The sequence below is a fragment of the Pleurodeles waltl genome, chromosome 6 (assembly GCF_031143425.1).
Source record: "Pleurodeles waltl isolate 20211129_DDA chromosome 6, aPleWal1.hap1.20221129, whole genome shotgun sequence".
Classification (NCBI taxonomy): domain Eukaryota; kingdom Metazoa; phylum Chordata; class Amphibia; order Caudata; family Salamandridae; genus Pleurodeles; species Pleurodeles waltl.
The window spans coordinates 1,724,627,609-1,724,650,440 of NC_090445.1; the positions used below are offsets into that span (position 1 = coordinate 1,724,627,609).

General features: G+C 52.5%; 1 protein-coding gene across 4 annotated transcripts in view; it reads right to left on the bottom strand.

The window, feature by feature from the left end:
• Positions 1-13,415, bottom strand: part of DDR1 (discoidin domain receptor tyrosine kinase 1) — a 465,777-nt gene extending 452,362 nt beyond the window's left edge. For all 4 annotated transcript variants that reach the window (XM_069241966.1, XM_069241967.1, XM_069241968.1 and 1 more), the window contains exon 1: positions 12,344-13,415. The gene's annotated coding sequence lies outside the window, so the exon portion shown is untranslated. The remainder of the gene's footprint in view (positions 1-12,343) is intronic.
• Positions 13,416-22,832: the final 9,417 nt, after the last annotated feature.

Consider the following 22,832-nt stretch of genomic DNA (forward strand, 5'->3'; position numbering starts at 1 on the left):
ACCCTATCTTGTGAGAATTGGTACTCTAGGCCCTGTGTAACGGAGATGCAGACGGGGTCTGTAATGACCTGGAGTGAGGTGCTCACCCTATCTTGTGAGAATTGGTACTCTAGGCCCTGTGTAACGGAGATGCAGACGGGGACTGTAATGACCTGGAGTGAGGTGGTCACTCTATCTTGTGAGAATTGGTACTCTGGGCCCTGTGTAATGGAGATGCAGACGGGGACTGTAATGACCTGGAGTGATGTGCTCACCCTATCTTGTGAGAATTGGTACTCTAGGCCCTGTGTAACGGAGATGCAGCCGGGGTCTGTAATGACCTGGAGTGAGGTGCTCACCCTATCTTGTGAGAATTGGTACTCTAGGCCCTGTGTAACGGAGATGCAGACGGGGACTGTAATGACCTAGAGTGAGGTGCTCACCCTATCTATTGAGTACTAGTACTCTAGACCTGGTGTCGCTGGCACTGGTAATAGTGATTGACCTTGACTTTGACATGGAAGTTTACCTGTCTGGTGAGTAGTGGAGATAGTGACTGTGGTCACCCAACCTGGTGTGTATTGGTAATCTAGCCCTGGTGTAACAGAGATTGAAGACAGGGTTCATAATGACCTGGAGTGAGGTGGACACCCTATCTATTGAGTACTGGTACTCTAGGCCCGATATCACAGGGACGGGAGAGTGTTCGTAATGGCCGTGATCTCACCTACCTGATGAGTAGTTTTACTTGGCCTGGTATAACTCAAACTGCAGACAGAGTTTGGTGGTCGCCCTATCGCCGGATCACTGCCTGGTGAGTAGTGGTACTTGGCCTAGTCACCCTATCTGGTTAGTAGTGGTACTCAGCTTGGTTACCCTAACTGGTTAGTAGAGGTACTCAGCCTGGTTACCCTATTTGGTGAGTAGTGGTACTCAGCCTGGTTACCCTATCTGGTTAGTAGTGGTACTCGCCTAATCACCCTATCTGGTTAGTAGTGGTACTCGGCCTGGTTATCCTATTTGGTGAGTAGTGGTACTTGGCCTGGTTACCCTATCTGGTTAGTAGTGGTACTCGGCCTGGTCACCCTATCTCGTTAGCAGTGGTACTCAGCCTGGTCACCCTATCTGGTTAGTAGTGGTACTCTGCTTGGTTACCCTATCTGGTTAGTAGTGGTACTCGGCCTGGTTACCCTATCTGGTTAGTAGTGGTACTCGGCCTGGTTACCCTATCTGGTTAGTAGTGGTACTCTGCTTGGTTACCCTATCTGGTTAGTAGTGGTACTCTGCTTGGTTACCCTATCTGGTTAGTAGTGGTCCTCAGCCTGGTTACCCTATTTGGTGAGTAGTGGTACTCGGCCTGGTTACCCTATCTGGTTAGTAGTGGTACTCGGCCTGGTTGCCCTATATGGTTAGTAGTGGTACTCAGCCTGGTTACCCTATCTGGTTAGTAGTGGTACTCTAGGCTGGTGTGACCAGCTGTTCTTGTGCACATATTAGGCCAGATCACAACACGTTTTTGACGCTATTTCATGTTCTTTCTGGCAAGTTAAGGTAGTGTTTGCTCCAAACATTTTTTACCACCATATTCTGAAAATAGGATTGAGGGGCTGATTACGTGGGACAAGAATGTACCGCACAAGCCATCATATATTATCACCCAGAGATCAGCTAATCCATACAACAAAGAGACCTCTACTAAGCAATCTAGTGTGGGGAACGAGAGAAGCGAGTTAAAAACACAAAGTATCATTTAAACAGCAAAATAAAGGCAAAAAGGGAAATTCATCAAGTAAGGACCTGGATGTCATTAACAGAGAAAATTAAAGCAAAGGACGCTACGCATTGTGCTCCTCGATAGGGAAGGAGAACTCATGGCATTTATAGCAGAAGAGGGGTGGCCAGAGGGTATGAAGAGTCTAAGGGCCGTATTTATACTTTTTGACGCACAACTGCGCCAACGCAGTTGTGTGTCAAAAAATTTAACGCCGGCTAACGCCATTCCAAAGCGCCATGCGGGCGCCTTATTTATGGAATGACGTTAGCCGGCGGAGCTGCCTGGTGTGCGTCAAAAAAAATGACTTGCACCAGGCAGCGCCGGCGTAGGGGAAAATGGAGCTTGGGCGTTAAAAAATGGGGCAAGTCGGTCTGAGGCAAAAAATCTGCCTCAACCCGAGTTGCGCCATTTTTTTTTTACTCCCAACCTCCATTGACATGACTCCTGTCTTAGCAAAGACAGGAGTCATGTCCCCTTGCCCAATGGCCATGCCAGGGGACTTATGTCCCCTGGGCATGGTCATTGGGCATAGTGACATGTAGGGGGGCACAAATCAGGCCCCCCTATGCCACAAAAAAAAAAAAATAATACTTACCTGAACTTACCTTAATTTCCCTGGGATGGGTCCCGCCATCCTTGGGTGTCCTCCTGGGGTGGGCAAGGGTGGCAGGGGGTGTCCCTGGGGGCATGGGAGGGCACCTCTGGGCTCCTTCCGAGCCCACAGGTTCCTTAACGCTTGCCCTGACCAGGCGCTAAAAAATTACGCTAAAGCGGCTGGACGTCATTTTTTTTGACCCGCCCACTCCCGGGCGTCATTTTTTCCCGGGAGTATAAATACGGCGCACATGCCTCGGAGTCATTTTTTAGACGGGAACGCCTACCTTGCATATCATTAACGCAAGGAAGGTGTCCACGCTAAAAAATGACGCAAACTCCAAGATCTTTGGCGCTAGACGGGTCTAACGCCAAAGTATAAATATGGAGTTAGTTTTGCGTCGGATTTGCGTAAAAAAAAACAACGCAATTCCGGCGCAACCAGAGTATAAATATGCCCCTAAGTGCAGCAGCATCAGGTGCCCCTTGGTGACCCTCGAACCGCTCTCAGAATAACCGAGCAGGGATGACTACTCAAGTGTTGCACTCTCATTTCCATTGTATATTGTAGATTTTACAGGGTAATTGTAGGAGGCTGGCCTGGCTTGTAGTGGGTACCAGAGGTACTTACACCTTGTGCCATGTCCAGTTATCCCTTATTAGTGTAGAAGAGGTGTTTCTAGCAGCTTAGGCTGATAGAAGGTAGCTATAGCAGAGCAGCTTAGGCTGAACTAGGATACATGTAAAGCTCCTACTATACCACTGGTGTCATATGCACAAAATCATACGAAAACACAATACACAGAAGTACTAAAAATAAAGGAACTTTATTTTTATGACAATATGCCAAAAGTATCTCAGTGAGTACCCTCAGGATGAGGATAAGTTATATACACAAGATATATGTACACAAACCAAAATTATGCAGTAATAGCAAAAGGAAGTAATGCAAGCAGCGTAAAGTTACAATAGATTGCAATAGGAGCACATAGGTATGGGGAAACACAAACCATATACTCCAAAAGTGGAATGCGAACCACGAATGGACCCCAAACCTATGTGAGCTTGTAGAGGGTCGCTGGGACTGTGAGAAAACAGTGAGGGTTAGAAAAATAGCCTACCCCAAGACCCTGAAAAGTAGGTGTAAAGTGCACCTACTACCCCCAGAGAGCACAGAAGTCGTGATAGGGGGATTCTGCAGGAAGAACAAACACCAGCAATGCAACCACAGTGGATTTCCAGACCTGACTACCTGTAAGATAAGGGGACAAAGTCCAATAGTCGCGACAGTGTCGAGAGTGGGGAGGAGCCCAGGAAATGCCAGCTGAGGGTGCAAGGAAGCTGCCACCTGTTGGAAGAAGCTTGGAGTTCTGCAAGAAAGAAGAGGACTAGGAACTTCTCCTTTGGATGATGGATGTCCCACATCGCGATGAAGCTTGCAGAGGTGTTCCCACGCAGAAAGACTGCAAACAAGCCTTGCTAGCTGCAAGGGTCGCGGTAGAGGTTTTTGGGTGCTGCTGTGGCCCAGGAGGGACCAGGATGTCGCCACTTGGAGGAGGAGACGGACGGGGCGCCCAGCAACTCAGGGAGCCCTCACAGAAGCAGGCAGCACCCGCAGAAGTACCTGAACAGGCACTTAGAAGAAAAGTGAACCAGAGTCCACCCAAAGTCACAAAAGGGAGTCCCACAATGCCGGAGGACAACTCAGAAGGTTGTGCACTGCAGGAAGGAGTGTCGGGGACCCAGGCTTGGCTGTGCACAGAGGAAATCCTGGAAGAGTGCACAGGAGCCGGAGCAGCTGCAAATCACGCGGTTCCCAGCAATGCAGTCTGGCGTGGGGAGGCAAGGACTTACCTCCACCAAACTTGGACTGAAGAGTCACTGGACTATGAGAGTCACTTGGACAGAGTTGCTGAGTTCCAGGGACCACGCTCGTCCTGCTGAGAGGGGACCCAGAGGACCAGTGATGCAGTCTTTTGGTGCCTGCGGTTGCAGGGGGAAGATTCCGTAGACCCACTGGAGATATCTTCAGAGCTCCTGGTGCAGAGAGGAAGCAGGCTACCCCCAGAGCATGCACCACCTGGAAACCGTCGAGAAAGCTGGCAGGATGAAGCGATACAAGGTTGCTAGTAGTCGTCTTGCTACTTTGTTGCGGTTTTGCAGGCGTCCTGAGCAGTCAGCGGTCGATCCTTTGGTAGAAGGTGAAGAGGGAGATGCAGAGGAACTCAGGTGAGCTCTTGCATTCGTTATCTGGTGAGATCCCCAAAGCAGAGACCCTAAATAGCCAGAAAAGGAGGTTTGGCTACCTAGGAAGAAGGATTGGCTACCAAGAGAGGTAAGAGCCTATCAGAAGGAGCCTCTGACATCACCTGCTGGCACTGGCCACTCAGAGCAGTCCAGTGTGCCACAGACACCTCTGTTTCCAAGATGGCAGAGGTCTGGGGCACACTGGAGGAGCTCTGGACACCTCCCAGGGGAGGTGCAGGTCAGGGGAGTGGTCACTCCCCTTTCCTTTGTCCAGTTTCGCGCCAGAGCAGGGCTGGGGGATCCCTAAACCGGTGTAGACTGGCTTATGCAGAGATGGGCACCATCTGTGCCCATCAAAGCATTTCCAGAGGCTGGGGGAGGCTACTCCTCCCCTGCCTTCACACCTATTTCCAAAGGGAGAGGGTGTTACACCCTCTCTCAGGGTAAATCCTTTGTTCTGCCTTCCTGGGCCAGGGCTGCCTGGACCCCTGGGGGGCAGAAACCTGTGTGAGGGGTTGGCAGCAGCAGCAGCTGCAGTGAAACCCCGGGAAAGGTAGTTTGGCAGTACCCAGGTCTGTGCTAGAGACTCAGGGGATCAGGGAATTGTCTCCCCAATGCCAGAATGGCATTGGGGTGACAATTCCATGATCTTAGACATGTTACATGGCCATGTTCGGAGTTACCATTGTGACGCTATACATATGTTGTGACATATGTATAGTGCACGCGTGTAATGGTGTCCCCGCACTCACAAAGTCCGGGGAATTTGCCCTGAACGATGTGGGGGCACCTTGGCTAGTGCCAGGGTGCCCACACACTAAGTAACTTTGCACCCAACCTTCACCAGGTGAAGGTTAGACATATAGGTGACTTATAAGTTACTTAAGTGCAGTGGTAAATGGCTGTGAAATAACGTGGACGTTATTTCACTCAGGCTCCACTGGCAGGCCTGTGTAAGAATTGTCAGAGCTCCCTATGGGTGGCAAAAGAAATGCTGCAGCCCATAGGGATCTCCTGGAACCCCAATACCCTGGGTACCTCAGTACAATATACTAGGGAATTATATGGGTGTACCAGTATGCCAATGTGAATCAGTAAATTTAGTCACTAGCCAGTTAGTGACAAATTTGTAAAGCAGAGAGAGCATAACCACTGAGGTTCTGGTTAGCAGAGCCTCAGTGAGAGTTAGGCATCACACAGGGAACACATATAGGCCACAAACTTATGAGCACTGGGCCCTGGTTAGCAGGATCCCAGTGAGACAGTGAAAACATCCTGACATATACTCACAAACAGGCCAAAAGTGGGGGTAACAAGGCTAGAAAGAGGCTACTTTCTCACAGTAATTAAACCACGATCAAGGATCGGCACCTAAACCTGGCACTCAGAGGATGTCTCGGCTGGTTTACGCCCATGATTTACTAGTATTTTCACAAACTCCAAGAGGTTGGCAATCCACCTGAAACTCACCTGCGGACTTCAGTTTGGACAATGGTCTAACAGCCAGTCATACAAAAGTGAACCATCCCAGTGAGATCTCGGGAATAAATTAACTCAACAAGTTAATCAATTCAACTGCCTGGACATGTGAGTGGACAATAAATGCCTCAGGCAGATCAGGCTCTGAAGTAACGAAATCAGTTCAGAGGATCACCAGACTTCATGGAGGACTAACAACCGATCCATCACTACAGACTTTGATCTAAGTTTAGACCAAAAGTCTAGGATTAGACGAAAAATCGAACTTTACTACGAGTGAAATTAGACTTTCGGTCTAAACCTAGACTCTTGGCCTAAGTTTACCTTTGTGAATCGGGCCCCTAGACTTCCACTGAGCATCAAATCATTATTCACCTTACATTAAACAGCATCTGTGATTATGCCAAGGAAAGCCAAATGACATAAAAATACCTAATTTAAAAAGAATTAAAAATTTGTTTTTATAAAATCTGGAATTAAATATGATAACTATCAACAATGCAATCAAGCAATATAATCTACCATGGTTGGACACACTGGGGTTATTCACGAGAGGCTTGCACCGCCAGTCACTTTTTGTGACAAACATCTCCACTTTGCGTGGCTTTGAATAGCCTCATAGATATGGAGTAAGACACAGCACCGCAAGTGGCTGCGTTGCCTTCCTTTATGACGGTGAGGCATTCGATGGGCGTTGCGATGGGTCTTCCCACGCAACGCCCATGGATTAGTTCATCACCAGGTGAGGCACAACAAGCAGAAATAATTTTATTTATCCTCATTTTTTCCTCTTTGCATTCTGCAGCACAAGTAGAAAGCACAAAATACCTCTCTGGATTTTTGTATGCAGGAATGTGCCCCTTCCTGCACAACACAATCCTGCCTGCAGCTCCGACACCCGTACACTACGGTGCAAGGGCGCCTGCGTTGTGCTCGGCAGCCAGTTGTGAGCCAGCGCCGTGCATTCCTGCCCTTTCACGCTGGTGTAGAACGGTGCAGCAAGAAGACTTGCGGCGCGGCCCTACGCCAATACCATGTGCACGTAGGCCGCTGTGTACAAACATGTACACAAAATGGAAGGACAAGGCGGCCGACACCTAGTTTGTCTCAGAGACCTTTTCAAGCCTTACTAATGAGAAAAATATTCCTGATTAGAGCACACGTACCCAAGGTTCATGGCCAGAAGGTGTGTATATGTGAGGAACCAAAACAACTGTTTCATGAAATTATATGTAGAAAGGTATCCAATACGCTTCCAGGTCCATAAGGAGTAAAGCCTTAGCAAAAACTGCATGCGACAACCTTGAGTACGTGTACGGGCATCCAAAGTACCCCTGCTCTGCTATGAGAACCTGATGAGCCAGGAGGATTTATACCAACAAACACTGAGTCAGAATCACCTCCACGAGAGAATATTGGCATTTGGTGCTACATTGGGACTTAATCTATGTGTGTGGTTCAGTGCCAATATTTGTACAATGATCAGTTTGGGACACCTATGACCAGACCTGACTTTTCACCCGTGGTGGCAGTGACCCCACCATGGCAGCACCACTATAAGGATAGTAATTGTGTTTGTTGGAAATTACTTTGCCTTACTTCTATTTTCTAAAGTATGTGCGAGCATACGGCATAGCCAGCATTTCTTTCTGTGTGTTTCAAAACAATATATAGGTGTGAATCTGTAAGGATGAAGAAAAAGGAAATATGCAAGAGTCAAAGGGCAGCTAGAGACAGGGCCCCAGATGTTGTGTAGGATATGATAGGGCACGGGTGTTGAGTAGGATGTGATAGGGCCCCACATGTTGTGTAGGATGTGACAGGGCCCCTGAATGTTGTGTTGGATGTGATAGGCCCCTGGATGTTGTATAGGATGTGATAGGGGCCCTGGATGTTGTGTAGGGTGTGATAGGGCCCCTGGATGTTGTATATGATTTGATAGGGCCCCTGGATGTTGTGTAGGGTGTGATAGGGCTCCTGGATGTTGTGTAGGGTGTGATAGGGGCTCCTGGATGTTGTGTAGGGTGTGATAGGGGCTCCTGGATGTTGTGTAGGATGTGATAGGGCTGTGGACCTTGTGTAGGATGTGATAGGGCCCCGAGTCTTGTGTTAGATGTGATAGTGTCCCGGATCTTGTGTAAGAGGTGACAGGGCCCAGATCTTCTGTAGGATGTGATAGGGTCCCTGGATGTTGTGTAGGATGTGATAGGGGCCCCTGGATGTTGTGTAGGATGTGATAGGAACCATGGATGTTATGAAGGATGTGATAGGTCCCCGGATCTTGTGTAGGATGTGATAGGGGCCCCTGGATGTTGTGTAGAATGTGATAGGACCCCTGGATGTGATGAAGGATGTGATAGGTCCCCAGATGTTGTGTAGGATGTGACAGGGCCCCCGGATGTTGTGTAGGATGTGATAGGGCCCCCGGATGTTGTGTAGGATGTGATAGGACCCCTGGATGTTATGAAGGATGTGATAGGTCCCCGGATCTTGTGTAGGATGTGGTAGGGGCTCCTGGATCTTGTGTAGGATGTGATAGGGCCCCTGGATGTTGTATAGGATGTGATAGGGGCTCCTGGATGTTGTGTCGGATGTGATAGGACCCCTGGATGTTATGTAGGATGTGATAGGGCCCCTGGATGTTGTATAGGATGTGCTAGGGGCTCCTGGATCTTGTGTAGGGTGTGATAGGGCCCGGGTGTTGAGTAGGATGTGATAGGACCCCTGGGTGTTGTGTAGGATGTGATAGGGCCCCTGGGTGTTGTGTAGGTGTGATAGGGGCTCCTGGATGTTTTGTAGGGTGTGATAGGGCCCTGGATCTTGTGTAGGATGTGATAGGGTCCCGAGTCTTGTGTAGGATGTGATAGGGTCCCGGATCTTGTGTAAGATGTGATAGGGCCCCTCAATGTTGTGTAGGATGTGATAGGGCCCCTGGATGTTGTGTAGGGTGTGATGGGGCACCTGGATGTCGTGTAGGATGTGATAGGAACCCTGGATGTTATGAAGGATGTGATAGGTCCCCGGATCTTGTGTAGGATGTGATAGGGCCCCCGGATGTTGTGTAGGATGTGATAGGACCCCTGGATGTTATGAAGGATGTGATAGGTCCCCGGATCTTGTGTAGGATGTGATAGGGGCTCCTGGATGTTGTGAAGGATGTGATAGGACCCCTGGATATTATTAAGGATGTGATAGGTCCCCTGATCTTGTGTAGGATGTGATAGGGCCCCCTGGATGTTGTGTAGGCTGTGATAGGGACCCAGATGTTGTGTCGGTGTGATAGGGCCTCAGGTGTTGAGTAGGATGTGATAAGAGGTGGGTGGTGGTGTGTAGGATGTGATAGGGCCTCTGGATGTTGTGTAGGATATGATAAGGCTCCAGATGGTGTATAGCATGTGATAGGGCCCCAGATGTTGTGTAAAATGTGATAGGGCCCAAGATTTTGTGAGAGGGCCTCTGGATGTTGTGTAGGATACGATAGGGCCTCTGGATATTGTGTAGCTATAGGGCCCTGAATGTTGTGTTGGATGTGATAGGGCCCCAGATGTTGTCTGGGATGCCCTCCTCTCCATCAAGACCCGTCTTCTCCCTCAGGACCCTTCCACTCCTCTCCTTCAGGACCCCTCCTCTCCTCTCCCTCAGGACCCCTCCTCTCCTCTCCCTCAGGACCACTCTCCCTCAGAACCCCTCCTCTCTCAGCCCCCTCCTCTCCTCAGGTCCCCTCCACTCCTCCCCCTCAGGACCTCTCCCTGACTCGACTCTCCCTTGGGACCCCTCTTCCTCTCCTGCAGGGCCACTCCTCTCCTTCAGGTACTCTCCCCACCTCTCCCTCCGGTGTGGTGAGTCTCCCTCTGCTCTCCCTCACCTTCCGTCTCCCGCCTCCTTCCCTCAAGACCCCTCCTCTCCTCCTCTCTCAGGGCCCATCTTCTCCTCCCTTAGGACTGCTACACCTCTCTCCCTTAGGGGTTCTCACTCTCCATTCCCTGCTTTCCCCTCCTCTCCTCTACCGCAGGAACCCTCCTCATTTCTCCCTCAGAAACCCTCTTCTCCTCTTCCTCTGGGCCCTTCCTCTGCTGTCTCAGGGACCATACTCCTCTCCCGCAGGACCGTTCCTTTCCCTCAGGACCCATCCTCTCCTTTCCTGCAGGGCCTGTCTTCTAATCTCCCTCTGGACCCCTCCTCTCTCTCAGGATCCCTCCTTTGTCCTCCTCGGGACTCCTCCCCTCCTCTCCCTCAGAACCCCTGCTCTGCTCTCACAAGACCCCTCCTATCCTGTCCCTCGGGACCCTCCTCTCCTCCCTCAGGACCCCTCTTCTCCCTCAGGACCTCCCCTCTCCCTCAGGACCCTTCCTCTCCTCTCCCTGACAGCCCCTCCTCTGCTCTCCATTAGGGCCCCTCCTCTCCCTCAAGACCCCTCTCCTCTGCTCCCTCAGGACACCTTCTCTCCTTCAGGATCCCCCCTCTCCTTTCCCTCAGGACCCCTCCCCACCTCTTCTCTCCCTCAGGACCCCTCGTCCTCTCCTGCAGGGCCCCTCCTCTCCCTCGGGACTCCTCCCCTTCTCTCCCTCAGGACCCCTCCTCTCCTCCAGGACTCTTCCACTCGTTCCCCTCAGGACCCCTCCCCACCTCTCCTCTCCCTCAGGACTCTTCCACTCGTCCCCCTCAGGACCCCTCCCCACCCCTCCTCTCCGTCAGGACCCCTCCTCCTCTCATGCAGAGCCCCTCCTCTCCCTCAGGTGCGGTGAGTCTCCCACTGCTCTCCTTCACCTTCCGTCTCCGCCTCCTTCCATCAGACCCTCTCCTGTGCGCTTCTTCACCCTTCTTCTAGTCCCTCCTCCTTCCCTTCGACCCTCCCCTTTCCTCTCCCTCACCTGTGCTCTTGGCCGCTCCCCCTCCCTGTTCTGCTCTCCCTCAGGCCTCTCCTCTCCCTCAGGGCCCCTCCTCTCCCTCACCTGTGCTCTTAGCCACGCCCCCTCCCCGCCCTGCTCTCCCCGGCCCCTCTTTTCTTATCTGTTTTGCAGTTTGATGTAGCGCGAACTAGACCCCAACGAGAGATTTACATGAGCACCAGTCACATTACTCAAGGACACTCCCATTGATCATAGTCACGGGGAGACAGTTATCTGCACAGAATCACACGGTGTTGAGCAGACGCCGGGAGTCGAACCTGGTTCTTCGGCAGCTCTTTTATCCGTCACATTAAGTGTAGAAGTGAGGGTGTAGGGTGAGGTGTAGGGAAGCGGGTGTAGAGTAAGGTGTAGGGTGGGAAGTGTAGGGTGAAGCGTAGGGAGAACAGTGTAGGGAAGGGGGAGTAAGTTGGGTTGTGTACGGAGTGTAGGGGACAGGTGTAGGGGTGAGGTTAGGGTGGGAAGGCTACAGTGAGGTTGTGGAAAGGGAGTAGGGTGAGGTGGGGGTGTGTAAGTTGAGGTGTGGGGGGTTTAGGGCGATCTGTAGGGAAGTGGTGTAGGGGTGAGGTGTAGGCTGGGAGGTGGAAGGTGTAGGGTGAGGTGTAGGGAAGTGGTGCAGGGGGAGGTGTGGGGTGAGACGTAGGGAGGGGTGTAGAGTGAGGGTTATGGTGGTGTAAGGCGGGGGTGTAGGTAGGAGGTGTAGGTGACGTGTAGGGGTGACGTGTAGGGGTGAGGTGTAGGTAGGAGATGTAGGTGACGTGTAGATGTGAGGTGCAGGGGATGTGTGGGGAAGGGGTGCAAGGGGAGGTCAGGTAGGAGGTGAGGTGTAGGGAAGGGCTGTAGGGAGAAGAGTGTAGGCTGGGAGGTGGAAGGTGTAGGGTGAGGTGTGAAGCGTGAGGTGTAGGGAAGTGGTGCAGGGGGAGTTGTGGGGGTGAGACGTAGGGAAGGGTGTAGAGTGAGGTGTGGGTGACGTGTAGAGTGAGGTGTAGGGGAGGTGTGGGGGTGAGGTGTGGGTGACGTGTAGAGTGAGGTTTAGGGTCGGAGGTGTAGGGGTGAGGGGTAGGGGAGGCGTGCAGAGGGGAGGTGTAGGGAAGGGGTGTGGGGTGAGATGTAGGGAAGGGGTGAAGGGGGTGTAGGTGAGGTATGGGTGAGATGTCGTGTGGGAGAGGTAGGTAGATGTTGTAGGTGACGTGTAGAGTGAGGTGTAGGGGTGAGGTGTAGGTGACGTGTAGGGGTGAGGTGTAGGGGGAGGTGTGAGGGTGAGGTGTAGGGGTGAGGTGTAGGTGGCGTGTAGAGTGAGGTTTAGGGTGGGAGGTGCAGGTGGGGGGGTAAGCAGAGCTGTGCATGGTCGGGGATGCCTTACCTGGCTGCACGGTTCTCCCAGAAGAAGTTTCCCGGGAGCCACAAACTCCCCCAAGGTGAGGATCCGCTCCGAATCCACCGGAGCCCGAAGCGATAATGTCCTCAAGGACCCGAGGCCCCCGCGGTCCCAGGCACACCCCGGGGCCCCGAAAAGTTCAAATTCCAGAAGAACCCGAAATCCAAGGAATCCTTCACACTCCAGGACCACCGACTATGGCCTCAGAAGTCTTTGCACCCCTCTTGGGGCCCCCAATGTCCTCGACCCCTCCTGTGGCCTCCAAGATCCCCGACACCTCCTGGTACCCGAAGCCGCACCCCAGCTGGGGGGTGATTGTGGCTCTTGAGGCCTCGAGAGTTCACCTGCGCGGGTCCCACACAGTGCCGGCTCGGCTCAGGCTGAGGAGCCCCCCAAAGAGGCAGATCCGCGGGTCCTGGCGCTGTAAGAGGAGTCCATGCGCGGTCCAGAGGGTCCGGGTGCGCAGTTCTGCAGGTGTTTGCGAACTGAGGAAGGGCCGGCGCGGTTCAGAGGGCCCGGAGGTGTTCAGGACGCAGTCCAGAGGGCCCGGGTGCGCGGTCCAGAGGGCCCGGAGGTGTTCAGGACGCAGTCCAGAGGGCCCGGGTGCGAGGTCCAGAGGGCCCGGGTGCGCGGTCCAGAGGGTCCGGAGGTGTTCAGGACGCAGTCCAGAGGGTCCGGGTGCGCAGTCCAGAGGGCCCGGGTGCGCAGTCCAGAGGGCCCGGTGCGCAGTCCAGAGGGTCCGGAGGTGTTCAGGACGTAGTCCAGAGGGTCCGGGTGCGCGGTCCAGAGGGTCCGGAGGTGTTCAGGACGCAGTCCAGAGGGCCCGGGTGCGAGGTCCAGAGGGCCCGGGTGCGCGGTCCAGAGGGTCCGGAGGTGTTCAGGACGCAGTCCAGAGGGTCCGGGTGCGCAGTCCAGAGGGCCCGGGTGCGCAGTCCAGAGGGCCCGGTGCGCAGTCCAGAGGGTCCGGAGGTGTTCAGGACGTAGTCCAGAGGGTCCGGGTGCGCAGTCCAGAGGGTCCGGAGGTGTTCAGGACGCAGTCCAGAGGACCCGGTGCGCAGTCCAGAGGGCACGGGTGCGCGGTCCAGAGGGTCCGGAGGTGTTCAGGACGCAGTCCAGAGGACCCGGTGCGCAGTCCAGAGGACCCGGGTGCGAGGTCCAGAGGGCCCGGTGCGCGGTCCAGAGGGTCCGGAGGTGTTCAGGACGCAGTCCAGAGGGCCCGGTGCGCAGTCCAGAGGACCCGGGTGCGAGGTCCAGAGGGCCCGGGTGCGAGGTCCAGAGGGCCCGGGTGCGAGGTCCAGAGGGCCCGGTGCGCAGTCCAGAGGGCCCGGGTGCGAGGTCCAGAGGGCCCGGGTGCGAGGTCCAGAGGGCCCGGGTGCGAGGTCCAGAGGGCCCGGTGCGCAGTCCAGAGGGCCCGGTGCGCAGTCCAGAGGGCCCGGGTGCGAGGTCCAGAGGGCCCGGGTGCGAGGTCCAGAGGGCCCGGTGCGCAGTCCAGAGGGCCCGGGTGCGAGGTCCAGAGGGACCGGGGGTGTTCAGGACGCAGTCCAGAGGGCCCGGTGCACAGTCCAGAGGGCCCGGGTGCGAGGTCCAGAGGGACCGGGGGTGTTCAGGACGCAGTCCAGAGGGTCCGGCGCAGCTGGGGGAAAGTTTCTCGGGCAGTTGCCTCGCACTTGTTCTCCACCAGCCCGGCGCCTGGAGCGGGGAGGAGTTGGCGCTTTGTGCCAGTGGAGGAGGGGGAGCGCAGCTGCCAGACTCTGGCTCGGAGGAGGGGAGGGCCCTGGGTGAATGGCAGAGACACCCCCACGCCCCGCCTGCTACCGCACACAGGCTGCAGGGCTCAGCTGTTCACTCAGGGAGGGGGCGTGGGGAGCAAGATGGAGGGCAGGGGCTGCCCTGGTGTCAGAGGGCGAGGCAGGAATATAGTGTGGGACCTCACCCTTGAGTGCAGCGCGTAGTGCCGCTCTGCTTGGAGGGTAGAATTGGGGGCCACATACCCTTTTTCTTTCGGGGTTGGTTGCAGCACTGGGAACCCCCTCTTCTTAGTGGTTGATGTAAAACTGGCGGTAGAACTGGGGGCGCCTTCTCTTGAGGGAAGGGTGCTGTGAGGGACCCCTCTACTTTGGGGTGAGGAGTATGGGCGTTCTGCTGGAAGTGCCCCTCCCCTGTCTTTGATCCCAATGACCCCCGCTTCAATGCGCCCCCGAGGCTGCTCGTGGTTTTGCCCACTCTCCAGGTAAGGTTACACACCCAGTGAAGGAGTGCTGAGGGCCCGGGTTACACCCAGTGAAGGAGTGCTGAGGGCCAGGCCCGGGTTACACCCAGTGAAGGAGTGCTGAGGGCCAGGCCCGGGTTACACCCAGTGAAGGAGTGCTGAGGGCCTGGGTTACACCCAGTGAAGGAGTCCTGAAGTCCAGGCCCTGGTTACACCCAGTGAAGGAGTGCTGAGGTCCCGGGTTACACCCAGTGAAGGAGTGCTGAGGGCCCGGGCTACACCCAGTGAAGGAGTGCTGAGGGCCAGGCCTGGGTTACACCCAGTGAAGGAGTGCTGAGGGCCAGGCCTGGGTTACACCCAGTGAAGAAGTGCTGAGGGCCAGGCCCGGGTTACACCCAGTGAAGGAGTGCTGAGGGCCAGGCCCGGGCTACACCCAGTGAAGGAGTGCTGAGGGCCAGGCCCGGGATACACCCAGTGAAGGAGTGCTGAGGGCCCGGGTTACACCCAGTGAAGGAGTGCTGAGGGCCCGGGTTACACCCAGTGAAGGAGTGCTGAGGGCCCGGGTTGCACCCAGTGAAGGAGTGCTGAGGGCCAGGCCCGGGATACACCCAGTGAAGGAGTGCTGAGGGCCCGGGTTACACCCAGTGAAGGAGTGCTGAGGGCCCGGGTTACACCCAGTGAAGGAGTGCTGAGGGCCAAGCCCGGGTTACACCCAGTGAAGGAGTGCTGAGGGCCAGGCCCGGGCTACACCCAGTGAAGGAGTCCAAGGAGTGTGGCTCTCAGCCAGGCTCTTGTACGCAGTGCACCGAGGCTCGGGACCATGCTACTCCAGGTGAAAGGTGTATGAAAGTACCCTCTTTTGGGCATGGCTATCCCCTCTTTTGCCTGCTATTAGTATGCTTTGACTGTTTTCACTGGGATCCTCCTAACCAGGACCCCGTGATTGTGCTGTCTCCCTCTAAATTTGGTTGCTTAGGACTTTGCACACCCTACAGTTGGCATACTGGTGCCCCCGTATAAGTCCCTAGTATATGTTACTTAGGTACCCAAGGCATTGGGACACCAGGGGATGCAGAATATGTCTGCAGGCCTTCCATTGCAGCCTGCGTGAAAAGGTGCATGCACCCTTTCACTACAGCTCACTGCACCAGGTCACTATAAGTTACCCCTATGGTAGGCCCCCCTAGCCCAGAGGACTGGGTGCAGGTACCTGTGTGTGAGGGCACCCCTGCATGAGCAGAGGTGCCCCAACAAATTCCATCTCCATTACACTGGACTTCGTAAGTGAGGCGAAGCCATTTTACCTATGTACTGGACACAGATCACCATAATGATAACTCCAAACCTGGGCATGTTTGGTATCAAACATGTCAGATTAGTGTTGCCGGTATTGGTTGTATGATTTCATGCGCTCAGGGTCTCCTTAGAGGACCACCAGCATTGCTCCTACCAGTCTTCTGGGGTTTTCCAGGCAGCCCGCGCTGCTGCCACCCATCAGACAGGTCTCTGCCCTCTTGCTGCTTGACCAGCTCAGGCAGAGGAATGCAGAACAAAGGATTTCCTGTGGGAGAGGGAGGTAACACCCCCTCCCTTGGAAATAGGTGTTACATTGCTTCGCACGGGTAGCCCCCCCAAGCCAACGGTATGCTTTGAAGGGCACATTTGGTGCAATCCATGCATAAGCTGGGTGGCACCAGTCCAGGGACCTCTGGTCCCTGCTCTGGTGCAAAACAGGACAAAGGAAAGGGGAGTGACCACTCCCCTGTCTATCACCACCGTAGGGGTGGTGCCCAGAACTCCTCCAGGTGGGCACTTGATTCTGCCATCTTGAATCCAAGATGGGCTGAGGCCCCTGGGAGCATCTGAGTGGCCAGGTCAGGTAGGTGATGTCAGCCCCCCGATAGGTGGTCACCCTGCTAGGTGACTAATCCCACTTCCTAGGCTACTTAGGGTCTCCCTCTTGGGTGGGTCCTCAGATTTGGCATACAAGGTTCCAGCAGGACTCTTCTTCATCGTTTACTTCTTCTTCTGGCACTGGGACTTCAAGTGGACCCTCCAGGAACTGACAATCTGCAACTCCAGTGACAACTCCGCTCTGCAACATTGTGTCTCTAGCTTTTTCCAACAACTGCAACATTTGCCCGGCTGTGCATTCTCTGAGGGCGGCGAATTTTCAGTCTGCACGAGAAGTAAGAAGGAATCTCTCTTGGAGTGAAGGAGCCATCCCTGCATCCGCAGGCACCAAATACGATGACCAGCTGCGTGGATCTTCCCTCCTCTGGAGCTGTGTGGATCCAGCATCGCAGATATTAGTCTTGAGTGGTCCCCTTCGTCCTCTCTAACAGCTGTCCAACTTGGGAGACAGTAAGCCCATGCCTCTCCTTGCAGGACAATACCCCAGTGTACCGCAACTCTTGCAGCTATCTAGGCTTGTTTGTTCCTCCTCCAAGGGATCTCTGTGTAGCCCCGGCCCCCAGCACTCCCTTCTACAAAGCACAGGCTGCTCCAGCGACGTGGGATGCCTCTTCAGGCTTGCTGAGTGGGCAACTTCTTTGTCTGCTGCCAGTGGGTTGCCTGTGGGGGCTGCATCCTCGTCTTGAGACACTCTCAGCTGCTGAGGATCACCTAGACTCCCCTCCTTGGGTTGCATCCCCTGGACCTTCCTGGTCCTCATCAGCCTTGCAAACCTTCTTCTCCATCTCTTGCATTTGCCAAGACTTGTTGGTGGTTTTCCAGCACCACTAACTGACTGTATCTCGACTGCCGACGTGGGACATCACTTGCATCACTTCTGGGACTCCTCTTCTGCTCCTGGGCTGCACTGCTGACCTTCTTCATCCACCTTCGACCTGGTCCTGCATCCACAGAAGGGTGGGTAGTGGCTCCTGCCACAACCAGGCACTCCAACTCAAATTTGACTTGGTCTCCTTCCTTTGCATGTCCTCTTCTGTCAGGATCCACCTTTGGGTTCTTCCAGTCTTGGATGGATCTTGCACAGTCCTTTTCCAAATTCCTCCTGTTAGTTTTGGGGAAAACCAGGTACTTACCTCCACTCTCCTGGTCGCTTAGGAGTGACTCTGGTACTCACCACTTGGGGTTCCTTGTTCCTCCAACTCCCTTCTACTGATTGCACTTCCTTGGATGGGGTAGTGCCTTTCACAATCTACTTTTTGTTAGTATATGGTTTGGCCCTCCCCTAGGGCCTTCACTATTTGCTATTGATTTTACCAATTCCTATTGCTTTCTATGCTATTTATTGATTGCTAATGTGTATATAAAAGTGTGTTTACTTACCTCCAGTGGGGGGATTGCCTATTCAGTATTCTAGCACTTGTGTTACTCTAATAAAGTACCTTTATTTTTGTAACACTGTGTGGTTCTTTCACATGTTTAAGTGCTGTGCGACTATAGTGGTATTGCGTAAGCTTTACATGCCTCCTACATAAGTCTTGGCTGCTCATCCACAGCTACCTCTCGAGAGCCCTGGCTTCCTAGACACTGCCTACAGATCACTAATAGGGGATACCTGGACCTGGTATAAGGTTATAACACCATAAGTGCTTACCACACACCAGGCCAGATTCCTACAAAAGAGTGCTGCCCTGAGCCATGCTCTTGCACGCAGTGTGTTGATGGCCAGGCCCGTGCTACTTCCAGTGAAGGAGTGCTGCCCTGAGCCAGGCTCTTGCACTCAGTGTGCTGAGAGTCAGGCTCTGGTTACACACCTTGTGCTGAGGGCCATGCTCTGGTTACACGCAGTGCGGGAGATGTGCTCCAAAAGTCAGGCTTGGGTTATACACAGTGGAGTGGTGCGCTGAGCTTGGCCACACACCTTGTGATGAGGGCCAGTGTAGGAAAGTACCATCTTGCCTGGGATGTTACCCCCATTTTTACTTGTGTGTCAGTTTGTTTTTGCCTGTGTCACTGTGAAGTGAATAACTGTCTCACTGAGGCTCTGCTAACCAGAACCTCAGTGCTTATGCTCTCTCTGCCTTTAAAATTGTCACTGCAGGCTAGTGACCATTTTTACCAATTCTAATTGGCACACTGGAACACCCTTATAAATCCCTAGTATATGGCACCTAGGTACCCAGGGTATTGGGGGTCCAGGAGATCCCTATGGGCTGCAGCATTTCTTTTGCCACCCATAGGGAGCTCAGACAATTCTTACACAGGCCTGCCACTGCAGCCTGAGTGAAATAACGTCCACGTTATCTCACAGCCATTTTACACTGCACTTAAGTAACTTATAAGTCACCTATATGTCTAACCCTCACTTAGTGAAGGTTGGGTGCAAAGTTACTAAGTGTGAGGGCACCCTGGCACTAGCCAAGTTGCCCCCACATAGTTCAGGGCAATTTCCCCGGACTTTGTGAGTGCGGGGGCACCATTACTCGTGTGCACTACATATAGGTCAATATCTATATGTAGCTTCACAATGGTAACTCCGAATATGGCTATGTAACATGTCTAGGATCATGGAATTGTCCCCCCATGCCAAATCTGCATGGGGTGCCAATCCCATGCATCCCTGGGTCTCCACCATGGACCCCGGGTACTGCCAAAACCAGCTCTCCCTGGGGTTTTCTCTGCAGCTACCGCTGCTGCCACCCCACAGACAGAGTTCTGACCTCCTAGGGCCTGGGCAGCCCAGTCCCAGGAAGGCAGAACAAAGAATTTCCTCTGAGAAAGGGTGTTACACACTTGTTTGCGGTCTTTCTCCAAGGAAACAACACTGCATCCTCCAGCACTCCGTGGGACATCTTCTGCACAAAGGAGAAGTTCCTGGCACCTTTCGTTGTTGCAGAATCTTCAGCTTCTTCCAAAAAGAGGCAGCCATTTTGCATCCTTCATCCGGGGTTTAGTGGGCTCCTCCCCCCAGGACACTTTCACAACTCTTGGACTTGGTCCCCTTCCTTTGCAGTGTTTTGTGGTCTTTGCAGAATCCTCTATCACAAGTTTAGTGTGTTTCTGGGGAAGTAGTAGCACTTTACTCCTATTTTTCAGGGTCTTGGGGTGGGGTATCTTGGACACCCTTAGTGTTTTCTTACACTCCCAGCGACTGTCTACACACTACACTAGGCCAGGGGTCCCTAAGTGGTTAGCATTCCACTTTCTTAGTATATGGTTTGTGTTGCCCCCAGGCCTATTGCATCCTATTGTATTCTACAGTGTTTGCACTACTTTTTGACTGTTTTACTTACCTGATTTTGGTTTGTGTGTATATTTTGTGTATTTTACTTACCTCCTAAGGGAGTATATCCTTTGAGATATTTGTGGCACATTGTAACTAAAATAAAGTACCTTTATTTTTAGTAACTCAGAGTATTGTCTTTCTTATGATATAGTAACTATATGATATAAGTGGTATAGTATGTACTTTGCATGTCTCCTAGTTCAGCCTAAGCTGCTCTGCTATAGCTACCTCTATCAGCCTAAACTGCTAGAACACTACTAATCTACTAATAATGGAAACTGAACCTGGCACTAGGTGTAAGTACCAACAGGTACCCACTATAAGCCTGGCCAGCCTCCTACATTGGTGGTGCAGCGGTGGAATAAGTATTTGTAACTGCTTTACCAATTTGTCATTGGTGCTTTTCATAAGAAAAACATATTCCAAATACTTAAAAATATACACAGTTAACCTAAACAGTCTAACTTTCTTTCTAAAAACGTTCTACAAAGTTTCTAAAAAGTTTTGAAAAGTTTGAAAAAGTTTTTCTCTTTTCTTTAAAAGTTTCTAAACGTTTTTCTCTCTGTCTTAAACTCTTTCTTGCAACTATGTCTGTAGTAGAGGCCACTCCCAAAGTTGTTGAGGCAACTTATGGCAGTATACATTTTAAAAGTTTGAGGGGTCTCTGCATACAAAGAGGTTTAAGCATTGGTAAGAGGTAGCCTTCTCCTAGAAAGTGACCAGAACTAGTCTGACCCATCCCAGGAACAGGAGGTAGAGGAGGAGGGCACACAGGAAGAATCAGGGGAGGGCCCTGAGGACTCTGGGGAGGGTTCCTCAAAAGACCTGTCAGCTGACAAACCACCTAGTGAAACTGGTAGTTGGAGGGGGTCACACATCAGTAGGGCATCTTTCACTCCAAAAGGCCAGGTAACTAGGGTTCAGGTAGTTAGAGATAGGTCCCCTTCTGCCCATTCCCACATTACCTCTGTGTCTCAGAATTCCTAAGCCTCCCACCCTGAGGCTAACACCCTAGACAGGGAACTCAGAAAACTGAGGTTGGAAGAGGCCAGATTTGAGCTGAGACAGCAGTTGGCCGTAGAAAGGGAGTCTTTAGATATAGAGAGGTAAACAAAGAAGTTGGGTTTAGTTCCCCATGTTTGTAGCAGCAGGGTTCTTGATAGTCATCCTGTAAGAGAAACAGATTCAAGAAAACTGCACAAAGTTGTTCCTCCTTACAAGGAGGGGGACGACATTAACAAGTGGTTTTCTGCACTTGGGAGGGCCTGTATGGTACAGTTGGTCCCTCAGAGGCAGTGGGCTGCCTGTCACTGGCAAGAGTAGGGATAGGCTCCTTACTGTCAGGGAGAGTGATGCCAACAACTACAACGTTTTGAAAGGTGCACTCTAGGATGGATTTGGCTTAACCACTAAACAATACAGGATTAAGTTCAGAGATACCAGAAAAGAGTCCTCTCAAGATTGGACAGACTTTGTAGACTGTTCAATGATGGCCTTGGAGGGATGGTTACATGGAAGTAAGGTGAAAGACGATGAAAGCCTATATAATCTTATTTTGAGAGAGCATATTTTGAATAATTTTGTATCTGACTTGTTACTTCAGTACTTGGTAGACTATGATCTGACCTCTCCCCAAGAATTGGGAAAGAAGGCAGACAAATGGGTCAGAACAAGAGTGGGCAGAAAAGCTCATACAGGTGGTGACAAGGATGGCAAGATGAAGGATGGTAAGTCTTCTGACAAGGGTGGGGACAAAGATAAAAAGCATTCTGAGTCTTCATCAGGCCCACAGAAATCCTCTGGGGGAGGTGGGTCCAAATCCTCTCCTAACAACCAAAAGAAGCCATGGTGTTATTTATATAAAAGTAAAGGCCATTGTGCAAGTGATTCCACTTGTCTAAAGAAAAACACCAAGGCTCCCACTACCACAACCCCAACTGCGTCCTCTGGTACCCCTAGTAAAAGCAGTGGTGGTGGGAAGTCTACTACAAATAGCCAATCTAAATGGGTAGCTGGGCTCACCATTGGTAGTGTAGTTGGGGTTGGTCTTGTTAGGAGACCTCAGAGGCTGTGTTTGTCTCTGATGGTGGTATTGACTTTGTCACCTTGGTTGCTTGTCCCCTTAATATGGGTAAGTACAAGCAACTTCCCCTAATAAATGGTGTTGAGGTTGAGGCCTACAGGGACACAGGAGCCAGTGTCACTATGATGATAGAGAAACTGGTTCACCATGATCAACACACACTTGGTCAACAGTCACAAGTGACTGATGCTCACAATAACACACTTAGCCACCCCATGGCTGTTGTGAATCTCAACTGGGGAGGGGGCTTACTGGTCCAAAGAAAGTTGTGGTAGCCACTGAATTACCTGTAGATTGCTTACTAGGCAATGATTTGGAGACATCAGCTTGGGCAGAAGTGGAGTTGGAGGCTCATGCAGCAAAGCGGGGCATTCCTGGGCATATCTTTGTTCTCACAAGGGCTCGGGCCCAGAAGCAAAGAGGACAGGTAAACCTGGATCCTGGAACAATGGACCAAGTGCTCCCAAAAGCTAGGGGCAGAAAGGGTAAATCCCTACCCACTATCCCTCCCTCTACAGATGATTCCCCTTTTGAGGAAGAGGAATCCTCCCCTTGTGCAGAACCTACACCAGATGAGCTGGCAGCAGACACTGCTGAGCTTTTGGGTGCAGGGGGGCCTGCTAGGGAAGAGCTGAGTGTGGCACAGCAGACCTACCCCACACTAGAGCGTTTGAGACAGCAAGCTGTCAAACAGCAGAATGGGGATATCACTGATAGCCATAAGGTCTATAGGGAAGATAACCTCTTCTACATTGAGTCAAGGGACCCTAAACCTGGAGCTGCCAGGAGATTGGTCATCCCTTTCCAGTATAGGGAGTTTCTTCTGACTTTTGCACATGATATTCCTTTGGCTGGACCAAGAACATAACATAGGACAGACTTGTTGTAGAAGGCTGGCCTGGCTTGTAGTGGGTACCAAAGGTACTTACACCGTGTGCCAGGCCCAGTTATCCCTTATTAGAAGAATAGAGATGTTTCTAGCAGC